Genomic DNA, 21,992 nt, shown 5'->3' on the forward strand with positions numbered 1-21,992 from the left:
GGGTTATGTTATCTGTTCAAGGCCTTTTCCCGCAGACCATCAGAAACCATTAGGACCACCTGGGATTGTGAACTTGAGAAGATTCTATGGGGGGAGGGATTTCGTTTGCACCGAGGGTTTTTGGTTTGAATTTGGCATGCTTTCATCATTCTCAGCTTTCTCTGTGATCCTGTATACTATTCTTTAATAAATCAGATATCTTTGAATTCACACTCATGAGTCTGATGATCTTTTAGAATAGGCAACCATTACATAAAGCTGAGAATGCCCAAAGTTGTACCATTAGTTCCTACCAAGATCAGTTTCTTGTGAGGGAAAATAGTTAATGATGGCTGAGTCAAAATCCACGGCCGGGGGACTCGAGGAGATGGCTAGCGTGATGCCCGAGTCGACGGTCAAGAGCGGAGAACTGAATCTCACTCCAGAACCTTCAGAATCCTGAGACCTGTCAAGGGATGCATTGAGTTCAGATGCAGAGGAATCTGACAACGGGGAAGAGCCAAAGCAACCGGCACCCAGCAAATTACTTGCAGAGTTGATCACCTTGGATGAGGTGGGGGAACCCCAACCAGGGACGTCGGGGACATCCTGGAAGTATTGGTTCCTGCTAACCCCAGACAAAGAATCTACTATGGTGTCAACTGAGAGGAAACCGGATGTGCGAAGGAGAGGGGACCCTTGAACCCCTGAGAGACTAAGAGTGGTGGAAGCCAAAATAGAATCAATGGAGTACATGTTGAAAAACCTGTCTTTGTCACTGGAGGGACAGGGGAGATGCGGAGGAGATCTCAGCTTCCCACAACCATCCCCCATCCTCCCATCCAGACCGCCAGTGGAGCAGAGCCGGAGACGGCTCCGGGATGAATCTCCACCACGCAGAGCCCGGCCATCAGTATCCCCACCCTGTAAGGGGAAAGCTACTGTAACCTGGGGCCAAACCACTCAAGTGCCTGGTGGTCCCACTCCAACCGGAGGCGGAGTGAGAGACTTTTCTGTCAAATTTGATGGGGATCCAACAAAGTTATCTTTTTTTAACAAATGCTAAAAGTTATATGAGGCAATTTGGGGCATGCTTCCCTTCCGAAGGCTAAGATAACTGCCATTTCCACCAAGTTGAAGGGTTCAGTGGCTGACTGGTATGTTCAATTAAGTGATGCTGACTCCCCTGCACTTGATTATTTCGATGATTTCATGTGGGTGTTAAAGCTGCATTTTGAAGATCTCTGGCCAAGGCAAGAGCTAAGAAGGCGCTGAAGGATCTTACCCAGGGCCAAATGTCAGTAGCTGATTATGCCCTAGAGTTTAAAGCTCTGGCTGGGAAAATCACTGACTGGTCTGAGTCTACTCTAATAGAGCATTTTAAAGAGGAACTCAACCGGGATGTCCTACACTGGGTGTTGTGTAGAGACGACCCTGAGTCATTGTACGACTGGATCTGTCTGGCAGGAAAGGCTGAGCATGCTCAGCATACCTTCATGCAAACTAGAAAATCTGAAAAAACACCCGCCACCATGAGGGGACCCCAAAGTGCTGCGACTGCTGCCCAGCCAAGCTATAGAGCCTGGGATGAGGAGAGAGATTGGCGCTACACGAGGGATCAGTGTCTCCGATGTGGAAAGAAGGGCCATTGAGCAGCTGATTGCCCAAAAGCCAAGGCTGGAGATCGAGTGGGGAAGCTGCCGGCCAAATCGCCCCCCCCCCCCATGGCGAATGACAGCAGCCAAAGGGACAGCCGATGCTGAAGAAGTGATATACTTCTCGGGAGAGGCTGAAGATGACTCTAAGGAGCCGGCGGGAAACGCCTGCCACCTGCCATGAAGGGCGCCACCGGGCAGGTGGAAGAGGATGGGCGCAAAGATGCTATGGTGAGTGCTGACTGTCCCACTTTATCAGTAAAAGTGAAATTGGGTTCCCGCACAAAAACTACAGAGGTATGGGCTTTAGTTGACTCTGGGTGTTCCAGGTGTTTAATTCACCCTGATCTGGTTGCTGCTTTGGACCTGCCTAGTTTCCCCCTCCAGCATCCTTTGATCTTCACACAGTTGGATGGTTCAACAGCAGGGGGGGGGGTGGGCAGCAACCCATTTCACTGGAACTGTGGCAATGCAAATGGGCAGTCACCGTGAGACTTTGAAATTCGTGGTAGCACCTGTTGGCAATCCCTTGGTAATCCTGGGGATCCCATGGTTGACCTATCGAAGCCCCTATATAAACTGGGAGCACAGAACTGTGACTTTTGCAGATGGATTTTACCAAGCTCCTACAGCAGAGATAGTTGCATGAGCGGGGGTTGGAAGGGCAGCGACCGCCACGCTGTGCCCTGGCTTGCCACATTTAGAAGGCTTGCCTGCTCAATACCAAGAATTTGCAGATGCATTTGGGGAGATGGAAGCCGATCAGTTACCCCCCCACCGGAAAACTGACTGTGCAATACAGTTGGTCCCCAATGCTCAATTGCCCAAGCCAAAATTTATCCGATGACTCAGAAGGAGCTCGAGGTATTACGGGACTTCATTGACAAAAATCTGTCAAGGGGGTTTATTGAACCTGCTAATTCCCCAGTTGGGGCCCCTGTGTTATTCCAGGAAAAGAAAGATGGCACGCTTCGACTCTGTACGGACTATCGAGGGTTAAATTCCATCTCTATTGTCTACAAGTACCCTCTACTTCTAATGAAGGGCATGTTAGCTCATTTGTCAAAGGGCAAGATTCTATGGGGGGAGGGATTTCATTTGCACCCAGGGTTTTTAGTTTGAATTTGGCGCACTTTCATCATTCTCAGCTTTCTCTGTGATCCTGTATACTATTCTTTAATAAATCAGATATCTTTGAATTCACACTCATGAGTCTGATGGTGTTTTAGAATAGGCAACCATTACACTGACGTTCATTGGGTCTCATTTCCTCATCAGCTTGCCATTTTGTCTCCCTCTCCCTCTTTTTTCTTTTTAGCACCTGCATGAAAACTTGGACAAGTTTGCTATGCATGTCTTCTAATGTAAGCATTTTGGTGCACTATCCGGCCAAAGGTTTGACCAGCAGTTCCCTCTAATGTTTTTAAAGTTATTTTCAGTAGCCCATGGGTTGTTGTGTACACATTCTCCGAATATAAATGATATATAAGCATGTCTTAAAATTCAGGCAAATTTGAATTTCAAAGAGCTGTGTTTGGCCTGCATGTTTGAGAAATGCAAAATTTAGTATATCTTCATTTAAAATAAGTCTACCTTCAGCCATGGAAGCTTACTAGGCTGCTGTCTCTCAGCCCAGTCCTATTACTCTGGGAAAAATAGGCAGAGAAAATGCTATGTAGGCTGCCTTGAGCTCCTGGAAGAAAGGAGGAATATCCGTCTAATAAATCACTGTAAGTCATGTGAACTGAACCAATCCTTTCCTCGCTGCTCAAAATTGCCACCAACTCAGTCATCTCATGAAGTTTGGGACTCTATCAGCCTCATCAACTCCCACCAGCCTTAGTCAGTATTATCTATGCAAAACAGTATTGTAATTGTACATCAGAACATTTGGAGGGCTCCACGTTATCTATGCCTAGACCACAAGAGCATTGGAATGTTTGAGCTGCAATTTGATTGAGGCCAGCTTTTAAGAATTGGCTCTCCACGGGCTTTACTTTTCATCTCTCTTTTTAAACTTCTCTCTTGAGTTGCTATATAAGCTGAATAAATGAATAAATAAGTGTCGCTTTGTCATCAGAGCAGGCTATTATTAGAGAAACATATGTCTAAGGTCCAGGTATGGATACAGTCTCTGTAAAACTCTGGACTGTGGCTGTTTCCTGAATCCAGAGGTAATTTGGCACTACAAATTAATTGTACGTTAGTTAGCTTCATGTTTTTGTAACCTTAGCTTTGGAACATATTTTAAGTATCAGCTAGAAATAGTCAAGTTCCTTCTGAAGAACAGACACAAATATGAGAGAGAAAAAATAAAATATATATACATATTTGGAATAAACTGCTTCTTTTTGTGTTTAGATCATGAGTGAAAACAATTTACAATAGCTCTACCTTTTAAGAATAGCCTTTGATTTTTATGGTTCTTATCACTGTAGTTTATGAAAACAAGTATTTAACTGTATACATGCAGCAGAAGGATTTCCATCTTAGAAGAGTTCCTAATAATTAAATCTGACAGCTGAATTATTCCAATCATTCCGCATACACATTTCCCTCCCAATGTGCTGGTTGTTAGAGTCTGGAAGAGAAAGGCATAAATGGCAAAATTTTGCAGCAAGCAGTATGTGTGTTGTAATTCATGGCATATCATGTGCATCTTTTTTCCCCTTTACAAAGGTATGCCAACAAGCCACACCATCTTGGTGCTAGCTTGTGGCATGGCATGAGATCCTTGCAAAATAGTTGTATTTAAAGTTTGTATTCCCATATGTGACCTTACCTCCTTTGAGAGCAGCGGTTTCTCTGAGGCTGTACTCTTCCTTCCATGGGAGGCATAAAAGTATAGAGTGGTGGTGAATTTGCTTACAAGATACAAGCCCAAACAGACAATGTGCTGTATTATACTTTCCAAGACAGCCTTATTTACTAAATAGTAGGTTTTTTAATATATTATTTTAATGATTTACATGGCTGACCATCTCACAACAGTGACTCTGGGTGAAGTACAAGAATTAATACATCAACAGCATATAGCCCATGACTACCAAGGTTAAAAGAGTAAACCTCAAATTCTAAAGCACATCACCAGCACAGCTTGCCCAAATGCCTGGGGAAAAGCCTGGGAAAAAGCTTCTGGTCCAAAAGCCTGGGGAAAAGCCAGGTCTTCAGAACCTTATGAAAGGCTACCAAAGGATCCAGGTGGTCCAGGGTTGGGACCATCTGGATTTCTGGAGAGACACTGCTCCAAAGGGCAGGCACAGCCATGAAGGCATGACTTCTGGGTCCAATAAGATGGCACTGTTTGATGGAATGGACCTGGCGCACGCCCCCTCTGTAGATCTGGGCGCTGAGCAGAGATGATAGGAAACAGGCATCCCTGCAAATAGCCTCACTCTATGACATCTAGGGCTTTATAGGTAAGACCAGCAGCTTGAATCATACCTGGAAGCATACTGGAATGCAGCTTGTGGAGCAGTGGTGTTATATGAGCGTAACAAGAAATGCCAAAAGCTGCCTGTGCCACTGCATTCTGGACCAGTTGCAGCTTCTGAACGCTTGTAATGGAATGTGAGAATGACCTTGGAAGAGGAGGGGAAGAGGTGCTGCCTAGGGAATGATCAGATAAAAGAGGGAGGAGCCGGTAACTGAGTAACAGGAAGAGAAAGAAACTTAGAAAGGATCTGCCCTAACTGATCAGGTGGTAAATAGGGATGGCGGAAGATTTGTACTTTCAGACTTGCAAGATTCTGTTAATGTAGCCTAACAATAAAGTAGAAGTAGCTCATGTGGTCATTTTTCCTGTCTGGTTTACCTGGGAGGGCTGACAATGCTCTTCAAGGGCAGTCCATATAGAACATGTTACTGTAATCCAAACAGGAGATGTCTAAGGCATGAGTCACCATGAGCAAGGCTTCATAGTCCAGGAATGGGCATGATTGGTGCACAAAATGAACTTGTGTAAAGGCCCTTCCTAGCCATTGCTTCCATCTGTTCTTTGAACAGGAACAGTGAGTCCAGGAGGACCCCCAAATTGCACATCAATTCTGACTGGGGAAGTGCACCTCCAAGTAGAGTTAAAGACTGAAAATCTCTAGGGCCAGGAGGCCTTAAAATCCACAGCCACTCAGTCATGCCAAGGTTCAGCCAAAGTGTGTTCTTCTCCATCCAGATTCCCAGAGCCTCCCGGTACTGGAAAGGATCTTAGTAGCATTACATTGCTTGGTCAGCACGGGGCAGAGATGTACAACTGGGTATCATCATCATCCTGATGATACTGTGCCTTATATCAATGGATAACCTCACCCAATGGCTTTATGTAGATGTTAAATAGGAGGGGGGAGAGCGTAGAGCCCTGAGGTAACCCACAAAGCAGGGGCCTTGGGCTCAGACTTTGTTTTTAATATACGGTAACAGCAGCAAGATTTTTGTATGCACAAAGGTGGAAGGACTTGCAAATTCCCACAGTGGAAGAATGAATGGTGAAATTAATGGAATTGGCAGAGATGCCAAAACTGACTATATTGATTAAAAAAAATAATTTGTCTAACTTTGTTTCTACTTGGAAACCACTTTTGGATTTTTTGCTTGAAACTGAAAAAAATGAGCTTTTGATTTGGGGATTTGACAATTAGGACTAGATAAAAATATAGAAATAATGTGTACCTTAGTTAAAAATAGAGTAAGAGGTTAATGTATTTTTATGTTTTTATCTGCACTGAAGAAGGTCATAAGTCACTCTTTTTTCTATGCCTCTTTCTTTTTATTTCTGCACTTTTAAGTTTGTTCTTTTTTTGTTTTTTCTTTCTTCAATTTCTTTCTATATATATTTTACTTGTATGTTGAAATTTAATAAAGTTTATTTAACAAAAAAGCAGGGGCCTTGGGCTCAACCTCAACCCCCCCCCACCAACTGGAACCAATCCTGGAAAAAGGAGGAGAATCACTGAAATCTAGTTTCTCCCACTCCCAATCCCTTGAGCCATCTCAGAAGGATACCACAATCAAAGGTATTGAAGGCCACTTAGAGATTGTTGCCATTAATGGAAATATTATCATTTTAGCAAGGTTTGAACACAGTGGAATTCCTCACTCTAAAACAGATTCATTTTTATCACCTCCTCTATAAACTTGCTATAAGTTGGTTGGTTGGTTGGCAATCAGTAAGAAAGAATGTTTTGAGACTTGGACTGATATCTAGGACTGTGCCTTGCCCACTTCTAAAAGCAGATGTTTGCCATTCAAGCAAAATATAAAAGAATTATGAAGCTGCAGATAGGAAGCCCATCTTGATTTTCTTTTTTTCTTCTTCCTTACCACAGCTGAATGAAAGCATGGATGCTCCTAATTCTCAGTTGCACAAATGTGCCTTTAGATTTCAGTCATGTAAGATTATATATGAGTAATTGATTGACAAATTCTGATTCATTTACCAATTAAATTTATCTAGAGGGGAACAGTCCTAATCCTAACGATATTTATTTGGCAATAATCTCCACTTTGAGATGGGTTGCAGTATCCCACAGTGGTTTACTCAGAAGTTAGCTCACTGGTAAATAAATATCCATTGGATTGGAACTTTATTCTTTTTCACTCCCATTCCTGTTTTAAAAAATTGTCTTTTCAGAAGCATTTTCATAGGTATAATACTGTGCTGTATTATAATTTTCTCAAAGACATTACTAACCAAAATTGTTTCTTGGTCCATTCTTGGCTCAAATGGGAGTGTGGGGGGGGGGCAGTTTGTACGCAGGTGCCTATAAAAATCAAAAGCCTTTGTGCCTAAAGCAAAGTGGAAGCTCCATTACTGTAATGATTTTAATGGTCTGAATTGTGGCAGGTCAAGCGATTAAACTGTGTGTTTAATTAATCATTTGTATGCATGCAGCTTAAAGGCGTTCAGCTGTGCCATTTTATAGGGATTAACTAAGTGGGCTGTAAATCACCTTTGCTGCCTATAAACATATTTATAGAAGAACTTATTCTCTCTTTCTTTCACAGTTGCATTATGTACTTGCAGAGGTCAAAATGAGGACAGCGCTACTAGCTTTTTCCATGAAGAAGCATGTTTTGGCTGCTATGGAGCAGCAATGTCTTTACTCAGCAAGTCATATGTGGAAAAGTTTAGTTAACTCATGAGAGGCTCTTTCTAGTGGCATATATGCTGGTTTTGGGGAAAATCACATATAAGATACTTTGACAAGGAAAGCAGAGAGAGAGATTCAAGAGACAACATTGCTGAGAAATAAGTCAACAGAATAGTCTGTAGAAGTCTAAGATACTGATATATCTAAATTGTGATCCATCAGAATTGGGACCTTTATAAGCTCCTGAGAGCTACCTTCTCCCTGCCCTACATGTATACTTCTTTGATTTGTTTTTTGCCCATTGAAGTCAGCAGCCCCATAAATGGTAGTGTCTTAGAAACCTAAAACATTGAAATAACTCTGGAATTATATTTGATTAGAAAAATTTGAAAGTCTTTCAATTTCTGGTCAATATTTTGGAACGTGTCCCTTCCATATGGTGGTGTTGTGATATTCCCTATATTGCCCCTCTTAAAAAAAAAAGGTCCTGATCAAATTGAAAGTATCCTACAGAACCAAGCAGAGTTGATAGCAGACTTGATAACTATTAGAATGGGGGTGAGACTTGAGTCTGGAAAACACTGATCCAGTTAAAATTAGTTGTAAAATTATTCCTGTTGAAGACAACTATGTTCCATTGCTTTCATTCTGACGAAGAGTACAGTCCCGAACTCCTTCAAGTAGGTTTCAAATACCAATTCTGACTTTCCAAAGCTTCTTGAACCAGTCAATTGGAGAGGAAAGGAATTAGCTGTATATCTTGACTGAGGCCTCTTCAGCCAAGTCCTCATCTACGGAGGTCATGGAAGACCAGGAGCTGGGTATAGAGCTGTGGAGGTCTGTGTAAGGGTTGAGTCTGACTCTGAGGCTGAGGAAGGGGAAACTGAAACTCATGCCAGGCAAAACAGGGAAATCGAAACTAAGAGTGACTCAGCAGAGCGGGAAAGTCTGGAGTAGCTGATTGGGTGAAACCAGGAGCTGGATTCAAAGCCGCCAATCAGCGCAAGGGAAAGGCAAGCCAAAAAGCACACCAAGCAAAAAGGAGCTCGATTGGCTCTGGAGGAAAAACGGCATGAAGGGAACAGCATAAAAGGAGCCAGCACTGGACCACCAGAGACAAATGTTCTACTGAGCTAACAGCTTCTCATGGAGAAGGAAAGCTGGAACCATTCTCGGAGCCCTGCCCTGTAGCTGCTACGGAACCAGAGCCTTCCCAGCCTCCCGATCCTTGCCTTGCTACCTTGTAGCAAGCCTCAGTCGAGCCTTGCCTTGTCATCTTGCCACAAAATCCAGTTGAGTTCTGCCTTGCCATCTTGTCACACAGGCTAGTAGAGTCGAGCCCTTCTGCCCGGCCACGAAGCCCATTCGAGTCAAGTCTTGCTGCCTTACCACAGAGTCCAGTTGAGCCTAGCCTTGTCGACTCATTGAGATCCATAGCCGGGTTTTGCCTTGGAGGCTTGCTGTGTTCTCCATCCAAGGCTGGTCCAGTCGCCTTGTCACCATCTCCCACTGAGTCCTGTTGTGCCGCCTGGCCATGAACTTCAGTCGCACCTAGCCCAGTCACCTTGCTGCCAGCTCCTGCCAAGTCCTGCCTTGCCGCCTTGCCACGGTCTCCTGTCGGGTCCTGTCCAGTCACCGTTCTGCAGCTTGCAGTCGAGCCCTGCCTTGCTGCCTTGCCACGTTTCCTAGTCGAGTCCAGTCCCGCTGCCTTGCCATGTCCTACAGCTGAACCTGGCTTCGCTGTCTTGCCAAAAACTCTGCCATTGCCCAGTTGCCTTTGAATTGAACTGAACTATTATTTAAGGGACAATCACCAATTGTATATAGTTGTATCATAAATAAAGAATTCTATACTACTCTCCTCTGGTCGTCTCATACTCTAACCAGAACAGTCTGGTCCAAGTCTTAGCAATAAGAACCTAGTGGAACTCTTCTCCATTTCCCCTGACCTTCCTATTCTGAACACTGACACAGGCATGGCCTGAAACAAAAGCAGAGAGACAAAGACATGCCAGATTGCTTAACAGAACAGAACAGGGGAGAGCAGCGTAGAACTATAGCCCACTTGAGAATAATGATAAACTTGGAAGTAGATTATAATTCTGAAATATCTCAATTTCTGCAGTCAGCTCTAATCAGCGTCAGACAGATTTGGTGATAGCCAGTGGCAACGATCAGAGGCTGGAACGAATTCTGTGATATGCTGGCTAGCATCTTGACTCCAATCCTTGTATGACTTCTGGACTGTGGATCTATGAGTGTATCTGTTGGCAACTGATACTGCATTTGATGACTTGAATTCTGGACTGGATCTTGATTCTGCTACTATTTGCTGTAAATATTCTTGATGGCTTCTGACCTGCTCTGTTCAATTGTGCTTCTTTTTCACAGTGTGAGTCTTGGGATGAAACAGAAGTTTTGTATAGGTTTTATGATGAATAATTGATTGATATTATAAATACTCATGATATTTATTGAAACTGTGAAAGGGTGAATAAATATAAATGTATCTATTTCTGTGTAATGATTCAGTAGTGTGAGATATAAATGAATTAGGATGGTGCACTTTAGGGGGCTTGTATACTGTTCTTGCCCAGTGATTTGAGCCACGAAGGGAGCCCACTTATTTTATCTATCTATCTATCTATCTATCTATCTATCTATCTATCTATCTATCTATCTATCTAATCCCCGCCCACTTCCTCCCACTTCCATTTGCCAATGTTTCATTTGTCAATCATCTTTTTGAGCTCATCCAAATTGTACAAGAGAACATCAGAAAAAAATCAAAACATGCACACAGACCAATAGAGCTGACTAAAATTACAAATTACTTTATTTATTTTCTATCCTGCCTTTATTATTTTTATAAATAACTCAAGGCAGCAAACATACCTAATACTCCTTCCTCCTCCTATTTTCCCCACAACGACCCTGAGAGGTGAGTTGGGCTGAGAGAGAGTGACTAGCCCAAGGTCACCCAGCCGGCTTTCATGCCTCTGGTTATTCATTCTTTGATTAAAATAAACCAAGATGAACCCCCAGGAGAATACGTGTTTCTCTGCCTCTAATAAAGTCTTTGATCAGTTGGGGGAAGGCTCCATGGAATCTCTATGCATGCCATCTTGGAGATGCTAAGGGCTAATCCTATGCAAGGTATATACTTAGCTGCTGATTGAAAGGTCTCCCTTTGTGGCCTAGATGCTGTATGTCTAAATACGTTGAATGCATGTCTTAACACAGAGGCTGATTGAAACAATTCATTGCTTGAGGTAAGAGGGCTTCCTTCTGGTGGCAGCAGTGCTGGCACTGAGTCACTGGTTCTTATTTCACCTTTCTATCCTCAAAGCAATGTGTTGTGAGGTTGGTGCTGGTAATCCCTGCAGCTCAAAGGATCCTTCAGAGTGGCACTTACAGGGCAAGAGACTGGGGCAGAAACCTGTTTCAGAGACTTACACACACTGGGGACAACAACTTCTTCAATCTGCTCCCTCTTCTGATGTGCTACCTGAAGTACCTGCTTTACTATTACCCATAGTTTAATAATGAGGTAGCAACTTGAATGTTCCTTGAAGTGTCTGTCTGTCTGTCATTCATTTTATTTTTATCCTGCCTTTATTATTTTTATATTAGATTGGAAGCTCACTATTTTCCTCAAAACATTAAGCAATAATAGTCCCTTTGTTATTCCATATTTTTGTAAATCACATATGGTCTCACTGCAATTCCCTTTTCACTGTGTATGGATATCAAGAGGCCACCTCCTTAGCATGATTAAAGCTGAGTTATTTTATTGAATGCACATTTTTTTAAAAAAAGTTCTAGGCTAAGCCAAGGGTTTCAAACTTTGTGCTTCTATGAACCCCCTAAAATGATAAATGAAGTTATGTGATCTCCTCCATGAGTAAAATTAATGATGTAATTGGGTGGATGGATAAATAAATAAATAAACCATTCATTTATAATATTTTTTGGGCACATTATGCAAAGACATAGTTCTCCTGAGAAGTCCAAAATGTTAGGAAAGGAGGAAGAAAAGAGAAGAAAAGGATATCAGCAGCAATATATAGATTAAAATTGCAAATATTTAAATTTTAATCTATATATTGCGGAGGTTCTCAACCTTTGTAGCTCTGCAACCACTCTCAGTTGACTTGCTCAAAGCCTAAAACAAAGATAGGCAGGTTTTAACAATGCCCCCATTAGACCTGGGCAAGCCTGATCAATTAAAAAAAAAAGTGCCACCTCCTCTAACTTGCTTGCAACCCCCTGTTTGTAGGCACGCCTGTATGATTGTATTATATGTTATCAACTTGGTGTTGACTCTTAGTGACCACATAGGTAGACTAGGATGATCTGTCCCCAGTCTGGTCCTTCAGGTGCTCCATTGCCACTGTAGTTGATTCCATCACCTTGCTGCTGATATACTTTTTTTCTCTTTCCTTCCCCCTTTCCTAACATTTTGGACTTCTCAAGAGAGCTATGTCTTTGCATAATGTGCCCAAAATATGATAATTCGAGCTTGGTCACTTGTTCTGTGATCCACTTGCTTGTTTTCTTGGCTATCCATGGTATTCTCAGGTATCTTCTCCAACTCTGAAGTCAAAAGAATCAATATTTTCTGTCCCGTCTCTTCAACCTTCAAGTTTTGCTTCCATTGAGTGTCACAGGGAAAACCATTGCCTGCATGATTCTGATCTTTGTAGGTATAGACACATCCTGGGAACTGAATACTGTACTGTATATTTTCCAAGTCCTTCATGGCTTCTCTACCAAGTGCTAGTCTGCAGTGTATTTTTTGACTACTGGTTCCTTTATTGTTGATAGTCAATCCTAAAGGGCAGAAACTATTCACTGTTTGAATATCTTCATTGTCAATTCTTAGACTGGTTGCTATACCTGTTGTCATTACTTTGGTCTTCCTGATATTTAATCTTAGTCCAATTTTTTTTCACTATGCTCCTTGACTTTTATCAGGAGAGCTTCCAGATCATTTGCATTTTCAGCTATCAGAGTAGTATCATTAGTACAGTACATTATTGATATGTCTTCCTCCAATTTTAAAACCATGCCTACCTTCTTCCAAACCAGCTTCCTTCAATATATATTCAACATAGAGTTTGAATAAATAAGGAAAAAGCATACAGCCTTCTCTCATATTTTTGTTATCTGGAGTCAGTCTGTTTTACCATGTTCCTTCCAGACTGTGGCTTCCTGTCCTGTGTTCAGGTTTCTCACGACGACAATGAGTTCTTCTGGAGTTTTCATTTTCCTAAGGAATTCCCCAGCTTGACATGGGTGTTCCTATATATAGATGGTATATTTCTAGATGATAGGAACATAAAAAAAAACTCAGCATGTCTGAGTGAAATTTATTGGTTTTTTTCTGCCAAAGAGAAGCCCTTTGTACTACCTGACAGAATGTAATCAGAATTCTCAAAATACTTTGCGATGATGCACCAAAGGAATGAATGCAGCAGCCCACTAGTAGGCATAAAATAGATATGTGGATTGTAGCTTAAGTAGTCCAGAAGGTTACACATCAATTAAATCACAATTTTTGTGCAAGTATAGACTTTGGGTAAAGAAACAGTGCCTACATTGTTTGTTTGTGTGTTACACTTCTATTCAATTTTTTTTCGGAATTAAAAACAATCTCAAGATGTTATTCTGATCTGAAATTGGCATGGGATTAATCTAAGACTGCATTGACACAAAAGCTCAAGAAGAAAAGAAACAACAACAACAAACCCCCAGTAAAATAGATTCAGAAAGACAACTGACAAATAGGAATGTTACTTCTGTGATCTAAAACTACAAATTGCAGAAATATTCCCAAATGCATGAAAAACATTTCAGAGCAATAAAAATTAAAACATGCAACTGACTAGCTACTCTGAGCTAATTCTGCATCAATCACTTTATAGGTATATAAAACCTATACATGGTAGGTTTTATATACCTATAAAGTGATTCAAGGGTAGCACCTACATGGGGCTACCCTTGAAGAGTATCCGGAAGCTTCAGCTGGTCCAGAATGCAGCCGCACGGGTTATTTTTGGTGCCCCTAGAAGGGTGCATATAACACCTCTACTACGTGAACTGCACTGGGTACCAGTCTGCTTCCGGGTCCAATTCAAGGTGTTAGTTATCACCTTTAAAGCCCAAATGGCATAGGGCCAGGCTACCTAAGGGACCGCCTCTTCCCCATTACATCAACCCGTCCCACCCGGTCATGCAGGGAGGGCATGCTGCGGACCCCGTCTACAAGAAAATCCATTTGGCAGGGTCCAGGAAGTGGGCCTTCTCTGCAGTAGCTCCCGCCCTGTGGAACACACTGCCTCCGGAAGTGAGGTTGGCCCCATCACTTCTGGCCTTCTGGAGGAACCTGATGACTTGGCTCTGCCGTCTTGCTTGGGGAGGAAAAGGGAGTAGCTCTGCTTGGGAATGGCTGGCACCCTAGAGCGCTCCTCACATACATGGCCTGTGTTAGATCCTGCCACTTGGACTTTATTTTTCACTCCTATTTTTATAGTTATTTATTACTGGTATTTATGTTTTTATATATTGTATTTGTATTTTATATTTATTGTTCTAATTGATTATTTCCCTTGTAAACTTCCCAGAGTCCCTCTGGTGGGAGGAGATGGATGGTGACAAAACGGATAAATAAAATAAATGAATGAATGAATGAATAAATAAATATAAAACAAAAAACATCATAGAGCAAAGGAAAAATGGATAGCTTCTCACTTAACAAACTCTTACAGTGTTTCTCAACCTTGGCAACTTTAAGATATCTGGATTTCGTGTCCCAGTATTCCCCAGCCAGCATGTAGAATTCTGTAACTTGAAGCCCACACATCTTAAACTTGCCAAGATTGAGAAACACTGAACTACTCATATATAATTAAAAAACCCACATGTGTTTCAAATACTCAATATTCCTCAGGAGTCTAAAAGTCTTAAATCCCAATTCTTCCATACAATATTTAGGACAACCTTCTCCAAGCTACACTCGGATTATTGAGATCCCAATTCTGTAATTCTCACATATATCTTCATTTTAGAAACATTAAATAAAGAGAGAACTAGTTACATGAATTTGATGGGATTTATGTCCATTGGGTCAGCCTCTTTACATTTTAGGAATATGGGTATACAGTATGATATTTTTCTACCTTGTTTTGGGTAATTATATTTCCAAATGATAAATCCAGTTTTGTTTTTATTGGGGGGGGATGTTGAAACAAATGATATTATTTTAGCTTTTGTTTCATCAACTGGATGTCCTTCAAATACATTGGGACTACAGCTCTTAGAATTTTCAGCCATGGCCAAACTACAGAAAGGTCTGATCAAGAGCCTAAAAACTGCAATTAAGGAAAGCTTAGAAATTTGTTCCATCAAATTGCTATATGAATTTATCTTGCAAATGTATAGGTGAATTAGAATATGTGCACGTGCTGAAATTTATGGTTCTTTAAATTTTGTGTTGCAATTTGCAACTGAAAATGAGCACATTTCAGGAAGAAAACCCTGCACACTGCATCAGAGAAATAAAAAGGGTATGCAGGTGCTATTTCTTCTATAAATCATTCTCTGGCTTGGAGTTTAAGTCAGCTGCTTTGTAGGTGCATTTACAGACTTTATTTCATTTGTTTTACAGTAGTTAGCTATTTGAACAAGAGTAGAAGAGGCCTGCTCTCAAGTTCCTACTTGTTCCTAAGATTCACTGAGTGACTGTGCACTGGCCACCATTTTTCATCCTCACCCACCTTACAGGGTTGTTGCAGTGATAAATGGGAGAAGGGAAGACATAAGAGTGTTGTCACAACCTTCTTGAAAGAAAATCAGGACCTAATAAATTCTCGGTCATGCTTAGAGTTTGAGGACCAGACCATCCAAACTTGTCCTATTGCGTCAACCCTCTCTATTTTTTGTAGCTCTTCTGTACTGCGGCTTCTCCTGTTGCAATGCCATAATGTGTTACTGCTACCAGGCATTTGCGTGTTTGGGTCGGTAGAACTCCCCAGGCAACTCTGTGCCATGACGTGAACCGTGGGGATGGAATCAGGACAGGAAAATGTCTGAGATATAATTTATAGGAAGCAATACTGTTAATGCATATGTGGCAGTGTTAGAATCTGGAAGCATCACTGAACATGTGCCAATACTAGGAGCTGGGAGAAAAGTTTCAGGACACATCCAAAGCATTTTTGGCAACACTATGGAAAAAGTTTGTAAATCTTGATTTATATGGGTAGCCCTCACTAACAGCCACAACTGGGACCAGAATTTTGGTTGCTAAGCAAAGCGGTCATTAAACAAACCCAACCCAATTTTATGACCTTTTTTGAGGCAGCCGTTAAGTGAATCACCATGGACATTAGGTGAACCATGTAGTTGTTAAGTGAATCACACAGTTCTCCATTGATTTTGCTTGCCGGAAGCTGGCCAGGAAGGTTGAAAATGGTGATCATGTGACCATGGGACACTGCGATGGTCATAAATACAAACCTGCTGCCAAGCGCCAAAATTGCGATCACATGACCATAGGAATGCTGCAATGGTCGTAAGTGTGAGGACAGGTAGTAAGTCAGATTTTTCAGCACTGTCATAAGTCCAAACCATCACTAAACAAATGGTTGTTAAGCAAGGACTACCTGTACTCCATTCCATATTGACTAGATAGAGTTGACCCATTATTAGGTTAACCCCTCTGCTACTCAGACAGTTGCCTGTCACAGAGCAGTGTTTGTTTATTTTTGACTTGTTAGTCACTATATCTGCAACTGTCTGATGTGCACTTTATGGTGAACTGTTCACTTTATGCACAAAGATGCCATACTTTTCCCTTTCAAGGAATATATTTTACTTCTGGTGGAGATCAATATGAAATTGACATTCCATGGCTTTTTCTTCTTTGGAACAGCAATGCTTTCACTTTTAAAAATATATTTATACTGACAGCCTTCGTGCCCTGCAGCTTTATCATATGGATAGCAGTTATTACCATTGTTATTATTTGTGATTTGCTGGGCTACAGCCCAATTTCCATTTCCTTTTAAGAAACATCATCCAGAATCTTTTGGATGCAGAGTTTATTCTCAGCTTTTCCCCAATAGTTCAAGAAAGTGGTACAGCCCCCCCATCTCAGCACAAACCACAAGCAACTTCCAAATGTTGGCTAATTTAAAAAGTAAAAACAAAAGCATAACAGAGAAATGTTAAAAAGAGAATACATAAAGAACACAGTTCTCTATTTCTTTCACTTCCTCTCATATACTGTACTTCTACAACTCTATTTCTTATTGAATCCCATACTCCCTACTGCATAAAACCTAGTTTCCACTGGACAGTTTTTTTTCCCAACAGCACAAATATGCTGCATGTTAGGATAAATCCAGCATCAAAACACTCAGCCAGTCTTTTTAACAGGAATATTATTTTTGCTAATATAGTCGATAGATTCCTGAGATAAAGGAAAAAATTGTTAATGTCTTAATAATCCAGGTGAGTTTCAGAAATAAGACGTGCAGGTTTTTTAGAAGCCTACTAAGGACAGTGACATTGTACACTGAGAATATTCTACATCCATGGGCAGTGCTGGCTGGAATTGATGGGAACTGGAGTCCTAGTGGCATCTGGAGGGCTACAGTTCCCAAACCTGGTTTAGAATAGATTCCCACCTTCTCCACCTAGCACAGCTGTCTGAATTGCATTTCCCAGCAAGGGAGAGTTGTGGAAAGAACTCATACAAACATAAAATTGATGTTCAGACATGGACCTGGAGACTAAGATGAGACTTTCAGTTACTGGCCAGGAAGTGAGCGCTGAATGGCTGGTGATTCTTTGTGCTGAACTATTGGCCACAAAGAACAAGCACTGACTGCTTGCGGTCATCTAAACATATGTCTCAGGTACAGTTTAAACTGGAGTCTTATAGGATGGAAGGACAGGTGGTCCGAAAGTCTCCGTGGACTGACTGATATAGGAAAACATGTTTCAGATGTTTGGTTCCTAATTAGGAGTACAGGTAAAATCCACCGATATATAGAATGATTTCATAATACACTATACCATTCATCCAAGACAGAGCTTACGTTTGGCAAGTTTTTAAGATTATAGCATAACTGCTCATTTAGGTATCTTTAATCAATGTAGATATGAACCTATACAGCAATGAAAGAGGTTTTCCTAAGGCATTTACCACCAGGGCTAAGGATCAGACTACGATGCATAATAGAAGTGAGCTATTGAAGGAAAAGAGGCTGGTTCATTAAGGAAAGAATCTTTTGGTCCACAGAATGCAATAAATGTTTGGCACACCAATTCCCAGTATCAGTTGAAACACTCTGATGACAGAGCACCTGCCAGGGCAGAAGTGAGGACAGAGACATTTGAACCTCACCCTCCTTTCCAGTTTCATTTTTAAAAAACTACGTTCCCACTGCAAATTTCCAAGTTTAGATAAAGCAGTTGGAACCCTGCTCCCTTCATCAAAATATTGCCTTGAGTGTGGTTTCTTGGACTGAGGATATCTGTGGGAGAGCAGTTTATATGATGCTGGATTCTCTTTGTAGGCTTTTAATTTGGATGACCTCATCTCTTCCTGATATTTTTATTTAAGAGATTCTTCTGTGATCTTTGGGGCCTAGAACACACAAAAATAATGCACCAGAAAGAACAAAAGACAGGAAGAAGTATTGAATGTTTAATAATAATAATAATAATAATAATAATAATAATAATAATATACAGTACATTGCATTGATTCCTCTGTCATCAATACTCAACAAGTCAGGCCATGGCTATCAAACATCAAAAACATCTGCCAGGCTATCCCATTTGCTTTACATGTATGATCTGAAGCTGTATGGAAAAACACGATCTGGAATGGAATCACTGCTCGACACTACCTAAATATATTGCAATGGAAATTGGACTGGACAAATGGACCACCCTTACCATCAACAGGGAAAAATAGTGAAAACTGAAGGAATCAAGAGGCCCTATGATTTAACATCAAGATGAAGTAAATCACTATAAATACCTGGGCATCCTTCAGGCTGACAACATCAAGCACACTGAATTCAAGAAGGTTAGTAGTGAATACATCAGAAGAGTAACAAAGATCTTAAAGTCCAAACTCAGTGGCGGAAATACCATCAAGGCAATTAACACCAGGGCAGTTCCAGTCATTAGATACACACCTGGAACAGTGGACTGGACTCAAGCTGAACTAGAAGCTGTGGATAGGAAGACCAGAAAAATAATGACAATGAATCATGCCCTTCATCCATGCAGTGAAGCTGACAGACCCTATTTACTGTGGAGCACAGGTGGGTGTGGAATGTTGCAAGTACACCAGACAATTGAAAAAGAAAAAGGGGCATTGGAAGAATATCTGAAGGACAGTGAAGATGCACTGAAGGTAGTACACCATGAAGGCCTACTAAATACCGAAAAGACCAAACTGGCCTACAAGAAAGACCAAATGAAGAATAGCAAAGAGACATGGCAAGGCAAAGTATTACATGGCCAGTACATAAAAAAACTAGCAGGCAAAGCAGATAACAAGACCTGGCAATGGCTAAGAGCAGGAAAGTTGAAGAAAGAGACAGAGGGGTTAATTCTGGCTGCACAAGACCAAGCGAAGACACAAGACAAATGCATATAAAGCCAGAATTGAGAAGACAGCAACAGACAGCAAATGCCACCTCTGCAAAGAAGCTGAAGAAACAGTAAACCACTGAGTTAGCTGCTGCAAGAAGATCACACAGAATGATTACAAACAACGGCATGGCAAAGTAGCAACAATTGTGCATTGGAATATTTGCAAGAAATACCACTTGCCTGCAAGCAAGAACTGGTGGGACCACAAAATAGACAAATAGAAAATGAAGAAGCTAAAGTGCTCTGGGACTTTAGAATTCAAACAGACAAGCATTTGCCACACAACACTCCAGACTTAACAATTGTTGGTAGGAAAAACAAAGAAGTCTGGATAGTGGACATTGCAACACCTGGAGATAGCAGAATAGAAAAAAAAAAGAACTGGAGAAAATCACAAAATATAAAGACCTGCAAATAGAAGTAGAATGACTGTGGCAAAAGAAAGCAAAGATAGAACCAATAGTAATAGGCACCTTGAGTGCAATTCCAAAACATCTGGAGCAGCACTTGAACACCATCAGCACTGACAAAATCACCATCAGTTGATTGCAAAAGGCAGCTTTACTTGGAACAGCTTACATCCTGCGATGATATCTTTAATATTATTAAACAACAACATCTGCCTATCCCAGGTCCTTGGGAAGGACTCAATAGGTGAACAAAAATGCCAAATCCAGCCTAAACATCTGGCTGACTGTGCGACCAACCATAATATAGATTTCTAAATCTGAGGTTGCTCCCCTCCCCTACTTGCTTACCTTTAGTCACTGAGGATTTTAAATAAACTTCTGCTCTAAGGAAATCTTGGGCTTTTGTTGTTTTGACATGGTTTTTAAGCAGTTAATTTCTAAAACCCTGTCTCTTCTAGGAGCAAGATTTTATGCTGAAGGCTTGGATTATAAACATTTTTGTCATATTAATAATTTAATATCACAGAAACTTAATTTTGGGTTTCCTTTTGTTTTAAGCTATTAAGAGTTCTTGATGGGCTGCTGTGTGCATTTGCGATTATGATGATGTTGACTCGATTTATTATTTCAAACCTCTCAAAAAAGATGCTATCAGTGTTTCAAATACTGGCTGCAGAAAGCATTCATCAACATCTTAAATGTATCATTCCTATAGGAAAGGATTGCAGAGGCTGGAGGGGCTGGACACAATGATTTCGGGAAGGGAATTGAGATTGGAAGCGAGTCCTTTTATGCCGTTCAAAACTCCCAGGGGGCTGAGGACATTTCACTGTCTATGGCTATGGCTATGGTCAGTGCATGTGTTCCCACTGCAGAGTTTGTGTGTGTGGTGTGTGTGTGTGTGTGTATGCACGTGCGCATTGCAGTAATTATGCTCTAGTTATCCCCAGCTGGAGCCATCTCCCTTGAGGTCCATTACCAGCTGGTAACGTGCTGAAAATGCTGTGGTGGGTGCTGAGTCAGCTTAAAAATCAGACTCATGATGCAAGCTCATTCATAGTATGCCCCATACTCTGCTATGGTCAGCAGAATTGTGCCCCAGTCACAATTAGAGGGAAGGCATGTAGGTCTGAGTGATGGGGGGGGGGGAGCTTCAGATCTTAGGACTCCTTGCTGTCTGTGAGATTTTGGCCTGTGGTCCAAACTGGATCATTGGCCTAAATCCTGATAGATTCACCGTCAGCTTTTTCTAGCTTGTAGGCCCTGGTGGCAGTTTCATATAATTCTGCAAAACGTTGCCTAATCTAAACTTTGTGGATATTCAAGAACAGTGCAGAATTTGTAGTGTCAGGGAACTGCTTATGTTACTCCAATATCAATCCCTGCTGTGCTTCATAAGAGTGGAATTTCCTCCTTAATCCAGAAATGGGGACTGGTCTTCAAATGTCTCTTACCTTCATATTGAACTGAGATGGATTGGAAGACTTCTGTTGATCTCCTGCAGGTTATGGAGAGGGCATACTAAACATATGGCAAATTAGTTTTTATCCTGCCTTTGACTGTGTGGACCATAACAAATTGTGGCAAGTTCTTAGTGGTATGGGGATACCAAGTCATCTTGTATGCCTCCTGAAGAATCTGTATAACGACCAGGTAGCGACAGTAAGAACAGACCACGGAACAACGGACTGGTTTAAGATTGGGAAAGGAGTACGGCAGGGCTGTATACTCTCACCCTACCTATTCAACTTGTATGCGGAACACATCATGCGACATGCTGGGCTTGAGGAATCCAAGGCTGGAGTTAAAATCTCTGGAAGAAACATTAACAATCTCAGATATGCAGATGATACCACTTTGATGGCTGAAAGTGAAGAGGAACTGAGGAGCCTTATGATGAAGATGAAAGAAGGAAGTGCAAAAGCTGGCTTGCAGCTAAACCTCAAAAAAACCAAGATTATGGCAACCAGCTTGATTGATAACTGGCAAATAGAGGGAGAAAATGTAGAAGCAGTGAAAAATGTAGAAGCAGTGAAAAACTTTGTATTCCTAGGTGCAAAGATTACTGCAGATGCTGACTGCAGTCAGGAAATCAGAAGACGCTTAATCCTTGGGAGAAGAGCAATGACAAATCTCGATAAAATAGTTAAGAGCAGAGACATCACACTGACAACAAAGGCCCG

Source organism: Candoia aspera, chromosome 2 (genome assembly GCF_035149785.1).
Source record: "Candoia aspera isolate rCanAsp1 chromosome 2, rCanAsp1.hap2, whole genome shotgun sequence".
In the NCBI taxonomy this organism is placed as follows: Eukaryota; Metazoa; Chordata; class Lepidosauria; order Squamata; family Boidae; genus Candoia; species Candoia aspera.